The sequence below is a fragment of the Terrapene carolina genome, unplaced genomic scaffold, assembly GCF_002925995.2.
Source record: "Terrapene carolina triunguis isolate 2854851 unplaced genomic scaffold, T_m_triunguis-2.0 Scaffold67, whole genome shotgun sequence".
Lineage (NCBI taxonomy): Eukaryota > Metazoa > Chordata > Testudines > Emydidae > Terrapene > Terrapene triunguis.
In genome coordinates this window covers 28,980,109-29,001,405 of record NW_020664418.1, presented here as the reverse complement: position 1 = coordinate 29,001,405, position 21,297 = coordinate 28,980,109, and positions in this window count along the sequence as shown.

Sequence of the window (21,297 nt, the reverse complement as noted above, 5' to 3'; positions counted from 1 at the left end):
ATCTTTCTGCAGGAAGGCAGAGTCTGCCTACACTCTCCAATTGCACAATCAAGTCTAAACTCCATGCAGGAATCTTCATGGAGATTTCTCCATCCTTATCCCACTCCAGCTGGTTTTGCTGCAGAGGGTGTTATCTTGGCTAAATATTATTATTTTTATTATTGTTAGGCGCACAATGCAAATCCCGCAGAAGAATGTCCATGAACAATCTCTCAAATCGTAAAGCAAATTTTCTTTGAACAAGTTCATACTATACGGATTCACTTCCTGTGAGTAAGATAGTGAATGAGTCTTCTGGAAGCAATTGTTGTGAATGCAGATTTTGTTAATTGTAGAAAATGCTTGCAGGAATCAAATTTTAACAACTGTTCATGATTCTAGGAATTATGCTCAACCAGTAAGGGAACAGCAACACGACCATGTGACCTAGCTGCTGACTTAAAATTAACACTGCTTTTCCTTTTGAGATTTTGCAGATTGAATGCACATAATGCACTGGTTATAAACCATCTATAGATTACTCACAGAAACTATTCACTGAATGTTCAATAGTGACTTTCCCACAGCCTTTGAGGAAAGGGCAATGCAGAGTTGCAAGGCTCTCAGACCAGACCAAGAACAAGATTGTGACTTAGTGTCCTGGTCTGGTTCCTTGTTCTCCCCTTGCTCTGGGAAGAGGAAGTAATTTGTACCAGTCCTATGCATGATGTGGGTTGCTTCCCCTGGCACATTGACTCAGATGTCCTGGCCAGTGGGGATTGGAGCTAAGATTTCAGCCATTCCTTGCCCCTGCCCATATACTTGCATGAGAGGGTGAGTAGCAGCTCCAGGAAGGCAATCCATGCAAGGGATTATTTCAAATAGCAAATAAATTCAAGAAAATTGTAACTGCTTATAGGCAACTCACAAAGAGAAAAGGGGGCTAAATCTATCAAATTAATTATCCCTTATGAATTATTCTCACCACTTACCTGCTTTTCCTGGCTAATGTATATCCAAGGTGTACTTAACACCACCATTCCTATTACCGTGGAACTGGGTCTGTGAGTTTACACTCAATTATATTCCTCCCTAGTGTAGCAATACTGAAGTCAGTGTTTTGCCCTAAATTTGCCCAGAGCTGTGTAAGCATTCTTCTCCCTTCCAATGGGAGGAGAGGATCTGGACTTATGTTATTCATATTTCCCTTGTTCAAAATTAAATGGCATAATAGGTGAGTCTGGCTATTATATATTCTAACATGAAATATAAATGAGAGGCTATTTCATTGTAAGTCAATATAATATTCAAAATCCAGCTGCTGTTTGTGATTATAAGCAGAATTATAGGTTTACCTCTAACTATTCCAGGACAGGAAACTGTAAAACTTAGTAAATTTCTACAGAATCTATAGATTGCCATATTTGCTAACATATGATGAACTAATGTTATAATAAACTATTTAACAAATATAAGCAGAACTTTCCTACTGTATTTTAAAAAGGGGCTGAAATAGCATCTTCTCATAGATCAAGAAAACGCTTAAATAAAAAAAAATCCTCCCCCTTTTGTGATGTTGCTCTGCTATAAAGTGCCCATGATTACCATTACCTCCTGTAGATTGGAGCTGTATGAACTTCATCTGACATTCCGAGCTAGTTTTCTAAGTCAATATTACCATTGAATAGAACCCATTGATCAACCAAGTGAAGCAGTAAAAAAATGGATTCCAGCCTGAGAAAAAATTCACTTGGGAAACTGTAAATGTGGCTTGACCTGGCTTGGCAAGGCTGAATTCTTTGTGATTCAACTGGGTTATAACTGGGGCCTGCGCAGCCAAATAAACCCCAGGCAATTACAATCTAGCCTTAGCAGCATGCTGCAGTTAAAATAGCTTCCAGACTCACAGAGTTCACTTAGGGAGGTCAGTAGATGAAGCCTGACCTGGCTTGAGTAGATTGAGCCAATGATATGGTTTGATATGGCTATGTGGTCAAACAAAAGCCTAGTTAATTATAGTGTTGCCAGGAGCTTGACTTTCTAATGAGAGGTTGGCGGTAGCATTGCTGGTTCCCTGAATGCCTTTCTTGCCTTTTGGTTTGTCACATTTTAATGGAGAAGAAGAATAGATATAAGAAGGCATTGGGAGGGATGGGGGAGGGTGAAGCAAAGTATGGGACTATGCCCCAGCTGGTCCAACACAGCTCACTTATGAATAAACTAACTAATCCTTAGCAATGGGTGAAGATTCGTCACGAAGAGGAGCGGCCTTTGTGATAATCATCTGTTTTTGCCTTATAGACATCACTGTGAAGGGTGACATACTTGCCGTACCTTTTTGGTACACAGACGGCTTCTTTCTTTAAGCAGTAGGGAAGAAGGTCAATAATAAATCAGCATGCAGGGGCTCCTTTAAGGTTAATCCTGCATAAAACATACTATGGCAACATAAGGGCAAGTTTGTAATGATGTTTAACAAACCAGGAAATAGAGCCATAAATGTTACACGTCCAGAATTATTGTAACGAGTTCTGCACTCTAAAAATATGCTTTCACTAGTTGTCAAGGAAAGCAAAGGTTGGTGGGTTGTTTTTCACTGTTATCTTCACAGGGCTAATAGCAAAGAACTCCCACACTACTAGTCTGTGATGCTAGCTAATCCAGTGCCACTGATCTCAGGTGAAACTAGTTATTAATATCCCACTAAAAGCTACTGGGGACTGTTTAACCAAAGGAGTTCTTTACTTTTCTGCCTGCATCTTTCAAACCCATTTGCCTTTTCATTCCTGATTTAAATAGCGGTGTTTGGTTTTGTATTTTAAGTTTTCATTTTATTTCTCTATTATAGCACCTTCAATCTCAAAACACCTTACAGATATACCACTCAGTAACTGAAGATACTGATTTATTGTTAACATGCTGTGTATCTACAACAGTTATTTAGAGAAGAGAAACTATTTTTTCACTGCAGAACATTATCTGGATCAGAGTTGGGTTTCTGTTCTGTATAGATTTTTATATTGCCTTGATCACTTTAGTATCCTAGCACCTTTCGGTAATGCATTAAGTGACGTGACTAACCAATTGTCACATGTGTTTTATTTGTTTTTTTGTTCTTATCCTCTTCCCCAGATGGAGGATTGAGTTTAGTGTTTTGTTTTGGTAGGGTTTTTTATTGTTGATTTTTGTTTGGTTTGGTTTTGTGAACAAACAAACACATAAACCATAAAGTTAAGAAAACATATATTGTCTCTGTATGCCACAAAGATACTATTATTAGTTATATGTTGACAGTGTGCTTGGTACTGTACAAAGAACAAAGGAATGCATGGACCCCACCTTGGGGAGTTAAGGTTTGTCATGTGTCTAATGGTCAAGAACTCCCATATAGTCTTACTATGTACAGAGAGCATAAGAAAAACACATTTCAATTTGGGGCTATTTATTCAAATCTGATGGCAAATATTGACAGAAATATCCTAGACGACTGATACAATACGAAGCATGTTATGTATGGGTTTGCTGTTCAACTTGCAAGTAATTTGTAAAGCCAAAGTCAGTCTTGACTATGAAACATTGTATCACTGTGATTGGAATCAATAGTTCTTGCACTGTCATTTGTCACATATTTACAAGCCTGAAAAATAGTTCATTTTGTCCTGATCCCATAACTCAAAAGATTGAATCAGAACCCTGGAGGGATCTGCCAGTGCGACACATTCATTACTGATCACTAGTCTTTGGTGATTCTATAATCAAAGCCACACCAAAAATAGAATGCGAGTTCAAATTAAAACACCACACCCTGGGCACTCCCATATTTCTTTTCTGCTCAAAATCATTAAAAAACCTATTGGTAAATTTAATCAGCTCCCCTATGTTAGAACTACCTAACAAGTGGATTTATTTTTTTTTGCAATTTATTGTCTGGTTTTTAATCTTGCTTTTAAGAATAAATGCACAGCCTTTTTGTTTGAAATTTTAAAAAAAGAAATACTACTGTAGTTAGCCAATGTTAAATAAGAAAACTAAGCCAAAACATATTTGTATCCATTTATATTTCCTTAACTTAAAGTCTGTCCAAACTGTTACAATTGAGTGAGAGCAACTCTAGTCTAAATATTCTTCTGTGGAAGGGTTGTGTTCCAGTCAGGATGTGTAACCCAAATGCAGCCCATTAAGGGCCTGAGCAGCAACATTGAAGTCAGTGGGAGTTTTGCCAGTTACGTCAATGAGACCAAAATTACAGCCTAATGCAGACTCTGAGCTCAGTTCTGCTCCCATGAAAGTCAGTGACTTATTTGAGAACGGGGTTACGTCCCCTCCACACACCTGTTTCAGTGTGCGTTCTGTATAGTCTATGCAGCGGTTCTCAACCAGGGGTCCAGGGCTCCCTGGGGGGCTGTGAGCAGGTTTCAGGGATCTGCCAAATAAACCAGCTAGCAGGGCCAGTGTTAGACTTGCTGGGGCCCAGGGCTGAAAGCCGAAGCCCAAGCAACTTAGCTTCGCAGGGTCCCCTCTGGTGTGGGGTCCCGGGCAATTGCAGTGCTTGCTACCCCGCTAATGCGGGCCTTGAAAAAAAGTTGTTGTGGCACAGGTGGGCCATGGAATTTTTATAGCATGTTGGGGGTGGGGGGGCTCAGAAAGTAAAAGGGTGAGAACCCCTGGTCTATGGGATATTGTGGTCCTGCACTGCCAGGACAAGAACAGGTAGGCACAGTCTCTGCTGCAGCTGTGCCTTACCCCACTGGTTGGGGTTCAAGAGGGTGGCCATCACAGTGCCTCCTCCCCACCCTCTGGGGAGTTCAAGGACTATCATTATGAATGACGCTTGCAAGTGGGGAGACAACATTTTGCTAACCCCTCCGCCCCTGCGCATACACCTGTCACTATCTAACCCTCCAAAGTAGAAGAACAAAGGCCAATTTCCCCCCTACCCCGCTCACGTTGCATAGTGCCTTAGCAGGCAAGAAGCCCCATTGTAATATTTTCAAAATTAATTTTAGGGTAGTACAGGTGGAACCCCGCCCCTTTGGAGTTTGTCAGCTCTGAGAAGCAGGACTGAGCCTCTAGGGTTCTGTCTACACAGCATTTTGGAGCCCAGCCATGCAATGAGCCTCCAGCCCAGACTGGCAGACTCAGGCTCATGGTAGCACTCTAAAAATAACCTGAGCTTTGAAGCTGCATTTTGGGCTGGAGCCTGGGCCCTGCAGCCCAACCCTTTCCTAGGAGCTTCAGCTCCTGATGAGAGTCTGAGGCCAGGACAGAACAGACTGGAAATGCCTACAAAAGCCAATAAGGAGGCTTCTGATGGCGTGGTTTATACAGACAGTTTACTGGGCCAATGAGGTTGGCCCAGTAAACTGCTCCTGGGTTGGAGGCAAATACTTGAAATGGTTGGAATAACAAACTGACATCTCCTGTAAAACAAAATGCTTCTCCTGTGTCTGCTTTGGTTACCGTATTTCTTCCTACCTCCATGTCTGGCCCACTAAAATCCAGATTCAATATCTGAAATTATATCAAAGTCTTATCAGAGATATCTAAGAAATTTGGGTCAGATTCTCAGCTGATGTTAATGGGTGTAGCGCCATTGAAATCAAGTTATACCAGATGAAAATCTGGCCCTGGATCTCTTTAAAGTGGTGATTTTGTGGGACTCCATTGTGAACTGTAGTACTTCTTAACTATTCCCCTAAAAAGTATTTGTGAATTCCGTTATAACCATCATCTTGGCTTTCAAACTTTATTTGTTGTAGTTGAGGAGTTACATAAAACTATAACGTTTTTACAGTATACTATATTCCTGCAGTTGTGTTTCTGTGTGTGCCTGAGAAAGTATTGGGGGAAGGGGAGAGAGAGAGAGAAAGGCAGCAGGAGGAAAAAAGGCGGAGGGCAAAGTGTCAGTATTAGAGCAGGGCAAAAATCTAAAAAAAACAAAAACAAACCAAAACTCAATCAATAGTCAGTCAGATAAGAAACTGAATTTCCTCCTGTGTTCTGTTTCAGAAGTACTCTAGTGTAGAGGTTCTCAAACTGTGGTCCACGGACCATGGGTGGTCTGCGAGCTCCATTCAGGTGGTCCACGAATAGTTCCCTCTAAGGTGCATGCCCACACACCAGAAAATGAAGGGCCACCCACCTAATTGTGGAGCCGCACAGGTGTGGCTCCACTAATTAGGTGCCTGGACTCTGGAGAAGACGCACATGTAAGGTGAGGTGCTGGCCTTGGGGGGAATAGGGGGTATGTGGGAGTGGGTAGTAGGTTGAGAAGGGGGAGGGAATTTGGGACATGCAGGGCTGCAGCGACCAGAGAAAGAGGTGACTTTCCCCAGCTCCAGGGCTGTGGCTGCTGGGGAGAGACGGCCCTCCTTCCCAGCCTCAGCTCTGTGGCTGCTGTGGCAGGGGAGAGCCCTACCCCCCACCCCCGCCCCAGCTTGGGGGCTGCCGCGGCAGGGGAGAGAGGGCACCTCCATCGCATTAGAAAGGTAAGACTGATATTAAAATATGAGTTGTGTGCTTTTATTTGTAGAACAAAAAAAATTAATTATTATTAAGTTTTTTTTTCTATAGCGCTTTTATCCAAAGTGCTTTACAATAGTTAGCTAATGGTACAAACAACATCTGGAAAGATCATTAAGTGGTCAGCCGAGACCCTGAGCAATTTTCAAGTGGTCTGCCAAAAAAAAAAAGTTTGAGAACCACTGCTAGTGAATAAATTTTCTGGCAGAAATGTTTGTGGACGCCAGAAATGTTAAGCACACGCGAAAGAATCTTTACAATAAGCAAAAATGTTACTTGTAGTGCCAGGTCTGCAAACCTCATTCTGAGAGCTACACTTACCCATTCAGGGAAAAAGAAAAAAAATACCATGTGTCCTAAATGTCCCATCAAAACTGACCAACGTGGCCAGTATTTCAAATACAAAAAACTGCTTGTGACCAGTCTACAAATTAATAATAATTTGGATCTGTTATTCAGTGAATAAGTTCAAATACAATGTGATGTACTCCTGAGGCAGCACAAAGCTGACATACTACTTAAGTCACTCCTAAGCTCTCCAAATAGGGTATTATGTAGATTTTAAGCAATGTATAGACTATGTGCTGGTCCTTTACATAGTGGCGAATTTCTTCCATTACAAATTCATTTGAGAAGATAACTTTTTTTATTACTTTGTTTAGCAACTTCTATTTTGTTCTATGTTATTCGTTTTTGATTCAGTAAAGTTGTAGGTATCTGAAAATAGTTCTAAGTGGATGTACAATAAGTTCCTTTCTTTAACTTCAGAAACATTCACTTGAATTTACTGAATGTTCTAGTCTTGTTGCAATGACTGCACTAAAAGATTTTATACATCTGATGCATTTGGCTGAAATCTGCTGTGATGCTTCAGGCAGAACTAGAATTGGCAAGAAAAGCAGATTCTCTTTTAGTTTAATAGGGAAACCTACTACTTTCAGATGCAAAGATCCCTGGTATCTTTCATGGCTGGGATAAATATTAGATATTTGCTGCACTCATACCCTTCTGTGTTCTGTACTGACAACACTAGGCTCTGCAGAATGGGGATAATGGTACTAACTTCCTTTGTAAAGGGCTTTGAGATCTGCTGATGAAAAGTGTTGTAATAGGTATTAATTACTATTATTATTATATTCCTGTTAGAACTCATTTAAATCCCAATCCCAGTCCATGTTTACTACAGGTGAAGTAAAACCTGTGTAGCGTTCCAACACAAGCCCTGTTCACTCCTTAATTCCAACTCTTGTGATGATCGGTGTCCAGGATCCAAAGAAATATACTTAATCTGAGTTCTATTTTAGTCACAGTTTCTACGCCACTGCAAACTATATATGTGCATATCTGTCCAGATAAAAAACAACAATTGGACTTAGGCATTTGCCAGTGACTTTAATAGGGTTAAGACCCAGTAAGCTTTTCATATTCATTTCTAGTGTTAATCTGCACACTTCCTAATTCTTCATCTGTCATTCCATGAAATCTGATCCCCGTTTCAGTAAATCTCCATCATCTTCATTTGTGAAGCCAGATGCAAAATAATTGTTTAATATCTCTGCTGTTTCTTTATCCTCTGTTCCCTAATCCTTGCTATAGTATCATCCTTAAGAAGATCAATGTTTGCTTTTGACATTTGTCTCCTGAGTGTTCGGAGTACATGAGAACTTTTTACTAACAGTTGAGATGGTTTACATTATTTGACACTAATTATTCATTATTACTCCTGAATTTATTACTTGCTTTATCTTCTTTTTATAATCTGATTAATCTTTTGTGACACAAAAGGTCAAGCAACATGACCTTTTCAACAGTCAAGAAATCCAAATGTAAAAACCAAAGGATGATAAGGAAAGTAGTGCAACCCATTAGTTTGGTAGCAAGCAAGTTCCATCTGCAGATTTCTGTGTTTTCTGTACAGTGTATCTTACATTAATTAACCTCGTTGCCTACTGCTTTTCCTTGTGGAATTGCATGTTGTTGAAATTCAGACAAATTGGACTTCATAGGTACCAAATGAAACCCAAGTATATATAGCTGGACTGTTGTATAAATACTGTATGTATTGTGGATATTTAACCATACCCCATCGACTCACTTCAGAGAACTAGTCAGTGAAACATTGCATAGAGTACCTACTTCTAAGAAGTATTTTCACACAAGAGACAATGGAAAAATGAGGAGAGATCCATTTTGCCCATCTTATTTCATCAATGTGGCTCCCCTAAGCTTCTGTTCCTGCCTTTGAGTCATTGTACCACCCATTACAAATATGGATATATCTTGATAGTTTATAGAATACTGTTTAGATTAGAATACCTATGTAAAATATACATCACGGAATTGCAGCAATAATGTTTTGTCTGCAGGATGGAGTGCTGCAGGGAATTACAGAAGGCTACACTGCTCTTATCCATTGCTATTATACAGATGGATGGCATGGGACATCCCACTAGCTCACCAGGAACTTTCATAACCAAGTGAGAGTTTGGAAGGAGAAGGCAGAAGAATATGGGGTCAGGAAGCCCTAAAGCAGGTATTACTTTAATTTTGTCAGACCTCGCCCTGAAAAGCTTGTCTTGTGCGAATATGAGGTAGGCATTATGGACTTGGAAAACAATGTCTGAAAATTACATTTTTGCTACCATTAAACAAGATTATGAGATTTTGTGTGTATTTAAGTAACATTGAAGAACTGGAACGGAGTCATTTTTATATTAAGCATGAGCATTTCCACATCCACTTGTGCAGATAGACTAACAACAGACCCAAACCTTTCTGGAGGTTTGCAATGCTTATATCCTTGGAAGGAGAGGAAAAGGAAATTTAAAAAATATCTTTATTTTTAAATTGCTGTTAAGATAGAACAGCTGATTGCAGCAACAGTCATATTACTTAACAAAAATGTTTAGGGTTACTTATGAAAATCAGTTAGATTCTACAATGAACAAGGTTACTGAGACACTTTAACATTCACAAAGGGTCTTCTGTAAGCATGTATGTATTTACAACCCCAATGGGTGTCTTCTATTAAGGATAACTTCCACAAACAGTAGTATATTACCCTGTAGCCTAAGGAAGGGAGTATCTACTGTTCACATGATAGCTACACAGCAATTAAACACCCTGCTGGCTCGTGTCAGCTGACTCAGGCTCCAGCCCTAGCCCAAGCATCTACACTGCAATTTTACAGCCACACAACCTAAGTCCTGTGAGCCTGAGCCAGCTCGCATGGGCCAGCAGCAGGTGTTTCATTTCTGTGTAGACATACCGATAGATGTGTTGCTGTTTAGTCCTTTCTTCCTTTCTCCCTGTCATCTGTCTTTGGATTTTGAACATCCACCATCCCTCCAAGTTTGGGGGAATGCTGGGGTTTGGGTTGGACCAATATTAAACATAAGGTGTGTGCATAATTTGGATCCAGATCTGGATAAGGAGTTTGAAAGGGGATGCTTGGATCCAGAACTTTGGTTTGGGCCCAGTTCCACTGAAAGACCTCCATTTTCAGAAGTGACTAGTGGTTTTGAATACTTCCATTTTTGGAGACACTTTAAAGAAGTGATTTTCAGAAAATGGGAGTTCAGCGATTTCTGAAGATCAGTGTCCTCGTTAGTTTCTCAGATCTTGGGCTCTCTTTTCTTCAGATCCCTCCTTAAAACCCGTTGTTTCCAGAAACCCTGCCTTAGCTGTTTTTCTTGCCAAATGTTTCCACCGTCTCCTTTACCTGAACCGTTGTGCCACGTCTTGCCTTTGTAGCAATGCTTCCTTTGAAGACACTCTCCTACCCACCCTAAAAAATACACAGGCAACCACATCTGTCCCTGCAAGTCCTTCACATTTTCTGGCTCACCCAACTCTAGCTGTGGCAGCTTATCTTAGACACCACAGAAATTGCATTTGCAAATTCTGTGCTTGAATAGAAAAGAAAAATTCATCAGACTAACATATGTCATTTCACGGGGCAGAGTAGTTAATCAACTTAATGATGGTAAACGTTTACCTAACTTTTATAGATTTGTCTTATGAAACAAGAAATCCTCTTTCTTTGCAAAGCACTTGAGACTTACAAATCTACTAATGAGGTGCCTCCTGTTGAGCCTATGGTTTAAATTGATCAACACTTAGCAAGGATGATCATCTTGGTGAAAAATACTTTCTCTTATGCATTGCTTTCAAGCTACAAAATTTTTGTTCCACCTTTCTAGAGAGAGGAATGCTTTTTAAGACATCATTTGTCATCATTATAGGACAATATGAGCAGCTGTTGCAAAGCCATTATCAAAATTGCTGAAGATGGCTGCTAGTATCCTCCTTGCACATTCAGAAATTGTTTCCCTTTCTGTAGGCTCTTGTCTCTTATTTGGGATCACTCAATAATAAACTAAACAGGAAGCAAGGAACATGAGACTCATCTGAAATGGCTGAGCAGCACTCAGTCCCATGGCATGAGAGAGATTCAAATGGAGCTGAACAATAAGGCTCCACTTACACACACACACAACTCTGGAGAAAAAAGGCCATCCTCTCTGGACATAGTAAGGCATTTATTAATGCCTCTATGGTTACAGTTTCTCAGAACTTATTAACTGGGAGCATAGTTACAGATCCCAGCACCATCCAGACATTAATAGCACCTTGCGTTTTTTCCTATTTACATTTTAATTTACTAACTTCTTCCATAATGCCCTATGATGGTTTGCACAGAGGTTTCTTATACTAGAGAATTGTGAAGGCTAACCTATTTATAGGTTACCTGGATGATTCATCAAATCCCAAATGGTCGACAGCCTTTAACAATGACAGTCATACAGCCAGATGGCGAAAAAGCTGACACCCTCAAAAAGCCAAAAGTAGCGTTTGAGTAAGTAAGATGTATTGCGTGTATCAATGATTTCTCTCACTGTGACCAATTTTCTTTTTACTACTACTCCTGCTATACTTTCCCCTGCTTGGGCTTGTGGAAGAACATACAGTCCAACAGTTGATGCCAGCAGCAGCAAGGTAGCACAGGGGCCAAGCAGTTGCTAAGCAATAATGAAGAATTTCTACATCTGTTCTGAATTTCATTTGCGGAAGGTGCCCAGTGTCCACTTCATACTGTAAATGCACCAGCGCTTACCAAATTCCCAGTCACTACTGCCAAATGGTGAATTTTGAATCAGCAAATTAAGTACAGAAAGTGTAAAAGCGAAGGCATTCTCTGTGTGCTTTGGGTAGCGGGAGAGCAGGTGGTTGGGTATGGGAACGTCAGAGCTCAGAGAGAATGCAATTATTCTTCACTATCCAGCGCAGCAGGGGAAAAAAATTAGAGAGAGAAAAGCAAGCAGCTGTGTTTGCTAATGCATCAACAAGAACTTTTATGAGGATGACCCCATAGCACCTGGGAAGGCAAAACAGGTGCTCAGCCTGCTGATCACTTCATCACACAATATTTTTGAAATTCAGACATTCAAGACAGGTGTCAGGCTTAAGCCAAAAGGATACTGATCACTGATGGAAAAAGAAGTCCACAGCCCTCCCACCACCCCAGGCACCAGGAGCAAGGAATTAAAGAGAAGAAGATTGCTTTTGTCTTCACCTACAAAGTAAGCACTTTTCAAAATCAAAGATCAAAGTAAGCAGTGTAGTCTAGTGATTAGAGCAGAGTACCGGGGTTCAGAACTAAATCCAATTGTGGCACTGTCATTGGCTTGCCATTGATCCTGGGCAAGCACTGAACCTCAGTTTACCCATCAATATACTCATCACCATTGAGCCAATTTACCCATCACCACTGATACCGGGCAAGTAATGAGCCTCAGCTTACTCTTCAATAAAAGGGGCTGTTATGAAGTTTAGTTAGGTAATGCTCAGGAAGTACTTTGAGATAAAAGGCTCTGTGGAAAAAAGAAAAAGAAAACAGAAGTTATAAATAGGGAGAATATTGGGTTAACTCTAAAACACTGTCACAGAAGCATAATTAGTGGCCACAAAAAAAAGGAGGAAAGACAAACCTATCCCACCCCATAAAAGTGATTACATGTATCTATCGACTTATGTAGCCCTCGGTACTGTAGTGTCGGCCTACCTCACAGTCATTAATGGATTCTAGGGTCAATTCAACCTGGTGAGGCAGGAAAATATAACCCCATTTTACAGATGGAAACTGAGGTCCAGGGTAGATTAAATGACTTGCCTAAGATCACCCATGTATTCTGTGTTGAAAGTAGGACTTAACTCCATGTCTCCTGAGTCCTAGTCTAGTGGTCTGCCCACAAGACCATCTTTCTAACCCTTTCCTCCCTTTGGTTGAGGGAAGAGAATTGGGAAGAGAAGAGAATCTACCCTCTTCCCCCCTCCACTTTGCTCGACCATTTCTCCTGCTCTCATATCAAACTGCACACTATCATGCATTTCGTAGTATATGGAATTATAGTAAGAGAACAGAGTCCATAATTCATGAGATTCAAAGCCTCAAGTGACTTTGTCTCTCCCCTCTCATAAAGAGCTGTTATACATTTATCAATAACTTCAATTTTTAACGTGTGTTGTTGGCAGTCAGCAGGTTCACCTGTCCATCTGAATCAGTAACTCTGGAAATGGTATGTCTTGTTTGTAGCTTCTGAGTCATTGCTCTCCCTAATACTACTAGTGTATTGCTCCTGGGGTAGCTGGGTTGAAGATTCAGAGCTCTGAAAGAAGCATTAATTAAAACAGCCACTTGTAGACCAGTTTTCACACTGAGCTCACCAACCTGCAACACAGGCAAAATATAAAATATTTACAATGCTCATTAATAGGCCCCTCTTGAACATGGAAAGGCTGAGATGTATCTTCCCCCACTTTTCCCCAGGAAACTAGTTAACTGTATCTGAATGTGTTCTGAAAAGGTTCACAGAGCTGAGCACTGTACTTTATATGGGGCTCCTGCTCTTGAATATTTGTCACTGAGTTAGTCACAATGTTTTCTTGCAACAGGCAGTTGCGTTTAAGAACACATAGAAGTGTGTGTTTAAATAGACATGTGGTCCCAGCACGGTTGAAGCTATAAGCCTGCACACAACACTTGTCTGAAGTTTTGTAAACCTATATCTCAACTGAACAAATAATAATACAAAGGAGGTTTACCAGTGTATATAAATCTTCAAACATCCCAGTTTTCAAGTTAGCCACAAATATGTTTGGCACATAACTGCACTTTCAGTCTGTCTTGTAGAAATGGTTCTACAGAGATCTGTCTCCTAGTGTCCATCTGTGATTTTTAAGATCTGAAAAGATAAAAAATCTGATTTTTTCCCTTCAGCATCCTGAAACAAAAGCAAACACTTACTTTGAAGGTAAATTGGATGTGCAGAAGAATGGCAGGTAGACGTGGGCAGCAGGTTTGTATAATTTTTGGTGGTGCTCAGAATGGGTCCAAGCAGAGTTGTCCTGTCCATAGGATGGACTGGGGCAACCACCCCGGGCCCCACACTTTGGAGGGCCTCCATGCTTCAAGGGGACGCGAGTTCCAGGGCAACCCGGGGGGCTAGCGGGGCGCCTGGCACCAGCAGCAACAAGAGACCCGGCTCCGCTCCACTCCACTTCACCCCGCTGGCTCCTAGCATTACTCGGGGGAGGGGGCGGAATCTGGAAAGAAGTGGGGCGGGGGCTTGGGGGAAGGGGTGGAATTGGGTGGGGAGGGGGCGTGGTGGCAGAGCAGGGGTGGGAAGAGGCGGAGCGGGGTGGGCTGGGGCCGGGTTGCTTGCCGCTGCCGGCACCAGGCCCCCTGCTAACCTCCCAGGCCGCCCTGGACCCCACGTCTCCCTGAAGCGCGGGGCCCCCCAAAGCGCAGGGCCCGGGGTGGTTTCCCTGGTCTGTCCTATGGACAGGACAGCTCTGAAAATATAAGCCCAAACATTGATGGAGCTGGGCCCACGTTCCCGAATATTGGTGGAGCACGGGCACCACGGACCCATATAACTCGCCACCTATGCAGGTAGATGCCTGCAAGCCTCCTAAGCAAAAAAGTGGGTTCTCTTTCCTCATTGTTAAAAAAATACAAACAGTAGAAGTTTATTCTTTCTCATGCTAAATCCTGTTTCTCTGTCTCTAGGAGATGTGATGATGTAACGCTTCAGTGTACTAGCTCAGTCCTAGTCCTTTTCTAAATAGGAGCTGCCAAACATGCCAAATTGTGGCAATTATGTGATGGTTTTGTGATGTGGACCATTGCCCACTTGGGACTCAGCTTTGACAACCAAACTGATTTAACTTAGGACTGCAGGATGGATTATACCAGGGCTACAAGCACAAAGGCCACTGCTGTTAAAATAGTTTAATCTCTATTATAAACAGATACAGATTGAGACTTTACTGAGTCTTCGCAGGGTTGATTTACAGATGACAAAACAGATCTAGAACATTATTACTTTAATTATTATTTGCTCAGAATCCAAAGTGATAGATCAACCATTTTAAATTTAGGTTTTACTTATACATAGGACTCCAATGAAAAATAAATATGGAGAAAGATTTAATAGGGCACAATATCTATTACTTATCCTCTTTATCCAACACAGCCATTCTTACAAGTAATAGAGTCACATTTTTCTTTTCAGATCTACTTGCACAAAAAAGAAGTGTCAGAGTTCAGATTTGGACTGGTTAGATGCCCCTCACAGAATGCATATTGGGATTTCTAGTTTGTCACATATGTTTAATTTAATTACAATTAATGAATTACAATTTACCCTGAGGGAAAACTGGCTTTCCTTGCCAAAGAGATGTTTAGTGAATAGCATTCAAATTCATAACCTAGACCTCAAATTAACAGGCTATCCATTAAGAATGCATGAGTGGCTTTAAAGACTGCATTTATCTGTTATGGTCCCTTTAATCCCTTGTGATGTCTTAAAGAAGACAATCAAAATACTATAAATGGAGATTCCAATGTTGCTTTGGATGGTATGTTTTTTCACTACAAAATATATTGAGCTCTACTCGGTTACGGGCCGTAAAGAGATTTTCTACTAACCTATAGAGGAACAAGGTCCTCCTGTCTTAATCCTATTCTGCTGGCAACTCAGCTCTCTTAAATCCTGATGCCTCTTTGGGGGTAGGAAATAAATACTAGGACTTAAACAAGATTAATTATTAGATATGCACTTCCCTGATAGCTGAAGAAGGAAACTACACTGAGCTATTTGAAACAGTTAATGTAGGTTTGAGCACAATGGAATCACAAGGTAGAGGTGTGTCAAAAGGACAAGCCTACATAAAAGAAGAATTACAAATTCCCTATAGATCTTCTCTGAAACTACCAGACCACTGAACTATTTTAGCATCTGTTCTTTAGATGCTAATGTTAGTGGAGTGTAAAAATTAAGCACAACTTCAAGAAAACCTTGGCCCCGTTTTTATTGCATTCCTGTCCACAGAAACCTAATATAGCTACATAGTAGAGACGTGCAGAAGTTTTTATATGGCGCAATAAGGGGGCGGGGAGGGACTAAGTACTGAGAGCTCAGTTCACACCTACTATATGAACGACCTGTATTTATCGTTCACATATTATTTGCTTATTTCAGTGCTGAATGAAGCAATTCTTTCATACAGGGCCAAATTCAGCCCTAAAGGAAGCAAGACAATCCCACAGACTTTACTGGAATGACACCAATGCTGAGTTTGGCTCATAAGGTATAGACCACTTTGCAAAGTATGTTGAGTTCCTTTTAGATGAAAGGATTATATAAATGTAAACCAGCATTATTGTAACAGTAGCCACTAGAGTCAGTGCATGCTGGCCTATCATGTGAGACGGGTATTGATCTTTGTGACCCTAACCCTGGCCTGAGGCCAGGAAATAATGTCAAGTTTCTCAGCAGCACTTCTGTGCGTCAGAAAGACTCTCATATAAGTATCATTATGACTATAAATGTGCCAAGCCAAACTCACCAATCTGAATATTCCCCAAACAATGGGAAAGTTTAGACCAAGATCCAGATCTTGCCAAACTTCATAGTTTTGTCTCTGCCTATATTGGACTGATCCAAAACCACAGTTCCAAATACCCTCAAACTGTGAGCAAGTCTCTGATCCAGAGCTGAATCAAATGTTACAGCTCAAGCCCATCTCTACTTATGTCTAATTTTGTAAAACTCTAGAAAGCAGCAAAAAGCAGCAAACTCTGAGTTTCTACCTCAGAAAAGCTCTCCTTTACTCTGACTTAAACCGTGAGCACTAACACATTGTTCAATTACAAATTATTACATACTATTTTGGCACCCACAAAACCGTAATAATCCCCTCATTGCTAGTAAACCAATAATACACATGTTATTTCAGTGCACTTCTCGACCTATTAACACCAAGCGAAAGATAGTCAGTACATTACTATTATTAGCAAATATCAGTGAGCAGTCTGCTTAAGCCACCTCCAGCACCTGGGAAGAATGTTCCAGAATTTTCTAAAGTCAGGTACCCTCAATGGAATATAAAGGCATCAAAAGCTACAGGAGCAGAGTCACATGCCCAACAAAATGGCTAAATGTTATTTGAACTTTTCAACCTAGTTGGTTGGACATAAATCCAGTCACTTTATTCTAGGAATACTTTGTTCTTTCAGTGAAACTCAGTAACTTAAAGTTTGACTAACCCCAAAAGGGTTAGATGCCACCATCCCTGATTTACATCCCAATCAAGTGGGTGAAGTGTACCTAGCCTAGTTAGCTGGTTAGTCAGGCATTTGTAATTGAAAGGTGTGATATGGCTGGGCTGTACAGGTATCTGGGAGAAGGTGTCACAGTATGAGGTACTGTAGGAGTAATGCATATTGACTAACAGCCAGACTGTGCATTCTGGCTGGGAGCTATGGGTGGGATAGAGCCTGAAGAGATACCCAGCATGAAGTGTGCATATACTGCTCTATCCCTTTTGTAGGTGTAGCCTACACACCAAGCCAGCATGGGGTAGTGGGACCCATGGCTCTGCCTCCTTCTGCCCCGCTCTTCCTCCTTTGGGGATAGTTTGCACTTCTGAGAGATAGAGGGGAGTCAGTCTCTGTGCTCCCTTAGTAAAGGGATTGCAAGTGTGCACTTAAGCTCAGGGACAGGGCACAATCTGAACTTAAATCTATGCTTTGTCTGCCTGTTTTTCCAGAGAACAGAGAGGGTGTAATAGATGTTTTGACATGTTTCCTGCATCTTTTTATCATTTTTCTTTGAATACAATCAATCATAGCCAAATAAACTATCCAGAGACAAAAAAAATTACCATGAATATTCAAGTCCCTCTTGAAACTGGCTAAGAGTTGGCAGAGAGGTGCAAAATTATTTTATTAGTGGTAGTGTTTAGATTTCCGTTACACCCAAAGTGCTCTAGGTGCTTTCCGAAAGCAAATAGAGACACAATCCCTGCTCAGAAGCTTATGCCTGAAGTAGACAAAGGTGGAGGAAGATCAGGGTACCTGTTATACACTTACAGGGAGAGCAGCACTTTAGACCCCTCTCACTCCCTCTTAAGTGCTCCCCTCAGGTGACAGGTCTGGCTTCCTGCACCTCTCTCAAGGGTGAAACGCTGGCCCACAGCCCAACCACTCTTTCACAGGTTCTCTAAGTGGCAGTCCCCCTACTGTGTTAACACAACAGGCCCAACAGTGCTTGGCACCTGTAAGCCTTTCTCCTCCAAGGACTTGTGACAGCAGCTGATTAAAGTGACTCAAAAACAGTTGTTGTTTTTTCAAAACAAAGCATTATTCATTCATCCAACCGTATATAAAATGTAGCCCACAGGGTAGAAACAGCAAAGGCCTATACACATACATCCCTCTACCCCATGCTTTGTTACTCTTAAGTCAGGCCTAAAGGGAATCCCTGGGCAGGAGAAGGAGTTTGGGACCCTCAGCCAGAGAGCACTGAATTGTGAGCAGGGTGGCTCATTCACACCGGTTTTAAAGTGTATCAGATGCTTGGTAATAACAGCAACAATACACACCCAATTATGTGTCAATGACTCTTCATTTACCACTCTATGAAATCATTCATTTTCATTTTTAACAATGACATAGTGCCTCAGACTTACAAGGCACTTTACAGAGTAAGGCTTCAAAAGGTTTGCAGTCAAAGGGTCAGAGTGTGCTTGGCCTTTATGTAGATATGTGCACGGAGAATGCAGGAGCATCCCTGCCTGTGGGTGGAAACCCCGCCCAATAGCCCCGTACTCTCTGTGGCAGCCCTCAGCTCCACAGTTCAAGTTAGAGCAGCAGCAGTTGGAGCAAGACTGTTTCCAGGCCTGTTGCTACAGCAGTTGGGTGAAGAGGCAGTGTACCCCATGGATTTGGGGGAATCCTGCAGCACTGGGGGAATAGTTCAGCTGGCCATCCTTCAAAGATCCCTAAATAGGGGGAAGAAGATGTTGAAGACATTGCAAGTAAAAGGAATAAAGGGCCTATCCCTTTCCTGTCCCCAGAGGGACACACAAAATTCTCCTGGAGGAGGGGGTATGAAAGGGAACTATGACTGGCATAGAAACTTCACTCTCTTCTTCCAAGACTGAAGGGCTCTGTCTGACTATGGCCCTCATTGCTCCATTCCCTCACAGAAGGAAGAAGAGAGACTTTCACGCCCCCTTACTCCAGGGTGTGTGTATATGTGGGGGGAGGCAGGTAAGCAGCAAGGATCACCAAGCTAGGAGATCTCCTATTTTAGCTGGGGCAAACCATAGTGTTCATAGGTAGCAGATGTACCAGTCAGCAAATATAAAATTTGATTTTTGACTTTCACAGGAGAGGTTAAAGGTCACAGTCATCAATTTTCACCACTAAACACTCCTGGTGTTTGAATGGAACAGAAGTAAAGTGGCTCCAACATAGGGAATGAAAACATCAGTATCTGACATAGCTCCACACTTTGCATTTCTCTGACTGAAAGCTCTCACAGGCTCTGGCCCCTCACTCTTTAATGGAAAACATCTGCAATATCTCATCAAGATCTTTCATTCTCTCTTTTTTAACTCGATGTGCTTTAACAGCGAGGAAACTCGGTGGAGGGCAAAGACCTTTCCAACAATACGCCAATGCCCCCAAAGCAGAACCTGCAGTCCCAGGCACACTCCGAGGCTATTCTCAATGCATTCTCCCCATTTTAAGGGTATCATACATGTCTTCTTATTTTTAGACATTGTAAGAAAGAAAATGACCATCTGTTTTCAGGAGAGCTCTCTTGGCTTTATTTTGTGCAGTTATTCAAAGCACTTGGAGAACTAGTTCCTGTCGATACAAAAAAATTCTTATCTGTTGTTCTGTTGGCACAAAGGGGACACAGAGCTGCCTGGAAGGACATATAGGGCAGTCCCTGCATGGTGTAAAGCTGGTGTAGCTAGCTCTATGCCACTCCATCAGAGGCAGGGGGCTTTCCTGGGTGGGCCAGCAGATTGGCCAAGGCAGAAGGGGACAAAAGGAGAGGCTGGCAGAGCATCCTCTGCTTTGGTGATGTACATTTAGAGCCCTTAGGTTAACACAGTTAGGGTGCTTGGCCAGACCAATGTACTAGCCCTAATTGGTATATCTTTGGAGCTATCTTAATTATTTAAATAGCATACATTGTGTTTACTGAGATTACAGAACAGTTGCAAAATAAGAGTTTTCTCTAGAGAGTGTAGACACATACATATGAATTTTATATAGACATGCATATAAATATATACACATATATATTTTATACACGGACACACATTATATACAGCATACACACATTCTTGTGCATTTAAATACTCCACCAGTATAAGCAGTTTAAATGAGTTAAGAAATTAACATTTGATGGATACATTAGGACAGAGATTGACACACAAGTAATTCATTCCCTCAAAATCAGAGGTATTTATGAAATTCCTAGGCCAGGGAAATCCCACTAAGGTCCCAATTCGTCTCTCACTAAAGTCAATTGCAAAAATCTTATTGACTTCAATGTGAGCAGATTTAGGTGTGACACAATGTGCCGACTTATGACAGGAATACGTTTGGTCCTGTATTTTTAGCACATGATCAGACACTGCATGAAACCAATGACAATTATATTTTACTGGTATTTAAGTTCCTTTTCTCCTGCTTTCTTCCAAATTGATTTACAAGCTATAAATAGTTTCAATATACCACTCAGAGGCAAAAAAACAAAAACAAAAACAAAAAACACATTTTCCAAAAATAGTTTGATTTTGGGTGCCTCCATTTTTGGGGGCCCAGCTTGAAATATTTTGGGCCTGCTGTTCAGAAGTGTGGAGTGCCCATAACTCCCTTTCATTTCCAGTGGAATTATGGGTGTTTGGCATTTCTGAAAATCATGCCTGTGGTGTTTCAATTTGAGCACTCCAAAACTGAGGCACTCAGAATTAGATACCACTTTAGAAAATGTTGGCCTTAGATTGTAAATCCTCCTGGGCAGGGACTCTTGTCTGTTTTACCTATATAGAGAGCATCTAGCACACTTTTAATTATATATACACACACACAACAAGCAATAACAACAACCCTAAAACATAGTCCCTTCTGTAGAAGCCAGGCAGATACCCAGAGTACAGCATGCTGCACAAATCTTACACGTAGCCATTGGGCAATCCCCTTGTGACATTCTATACTTTGGGGGAACATCCTTAACCCCCATATTCCTCATTTTTATATAATCATGATCTTACATATAAAGCGTGCCTTGTAAGGTATCAGGGGAAAAATTATGACCTGCTGAAAGTCATTTCTCTACTCATATATGTATATCCAGGGCCGGCTCTAGGTTTTCTGCTGCCTCAAACAAAACATTTTTTGGCTGCCCCCCACCCCAGTCCTGGGCT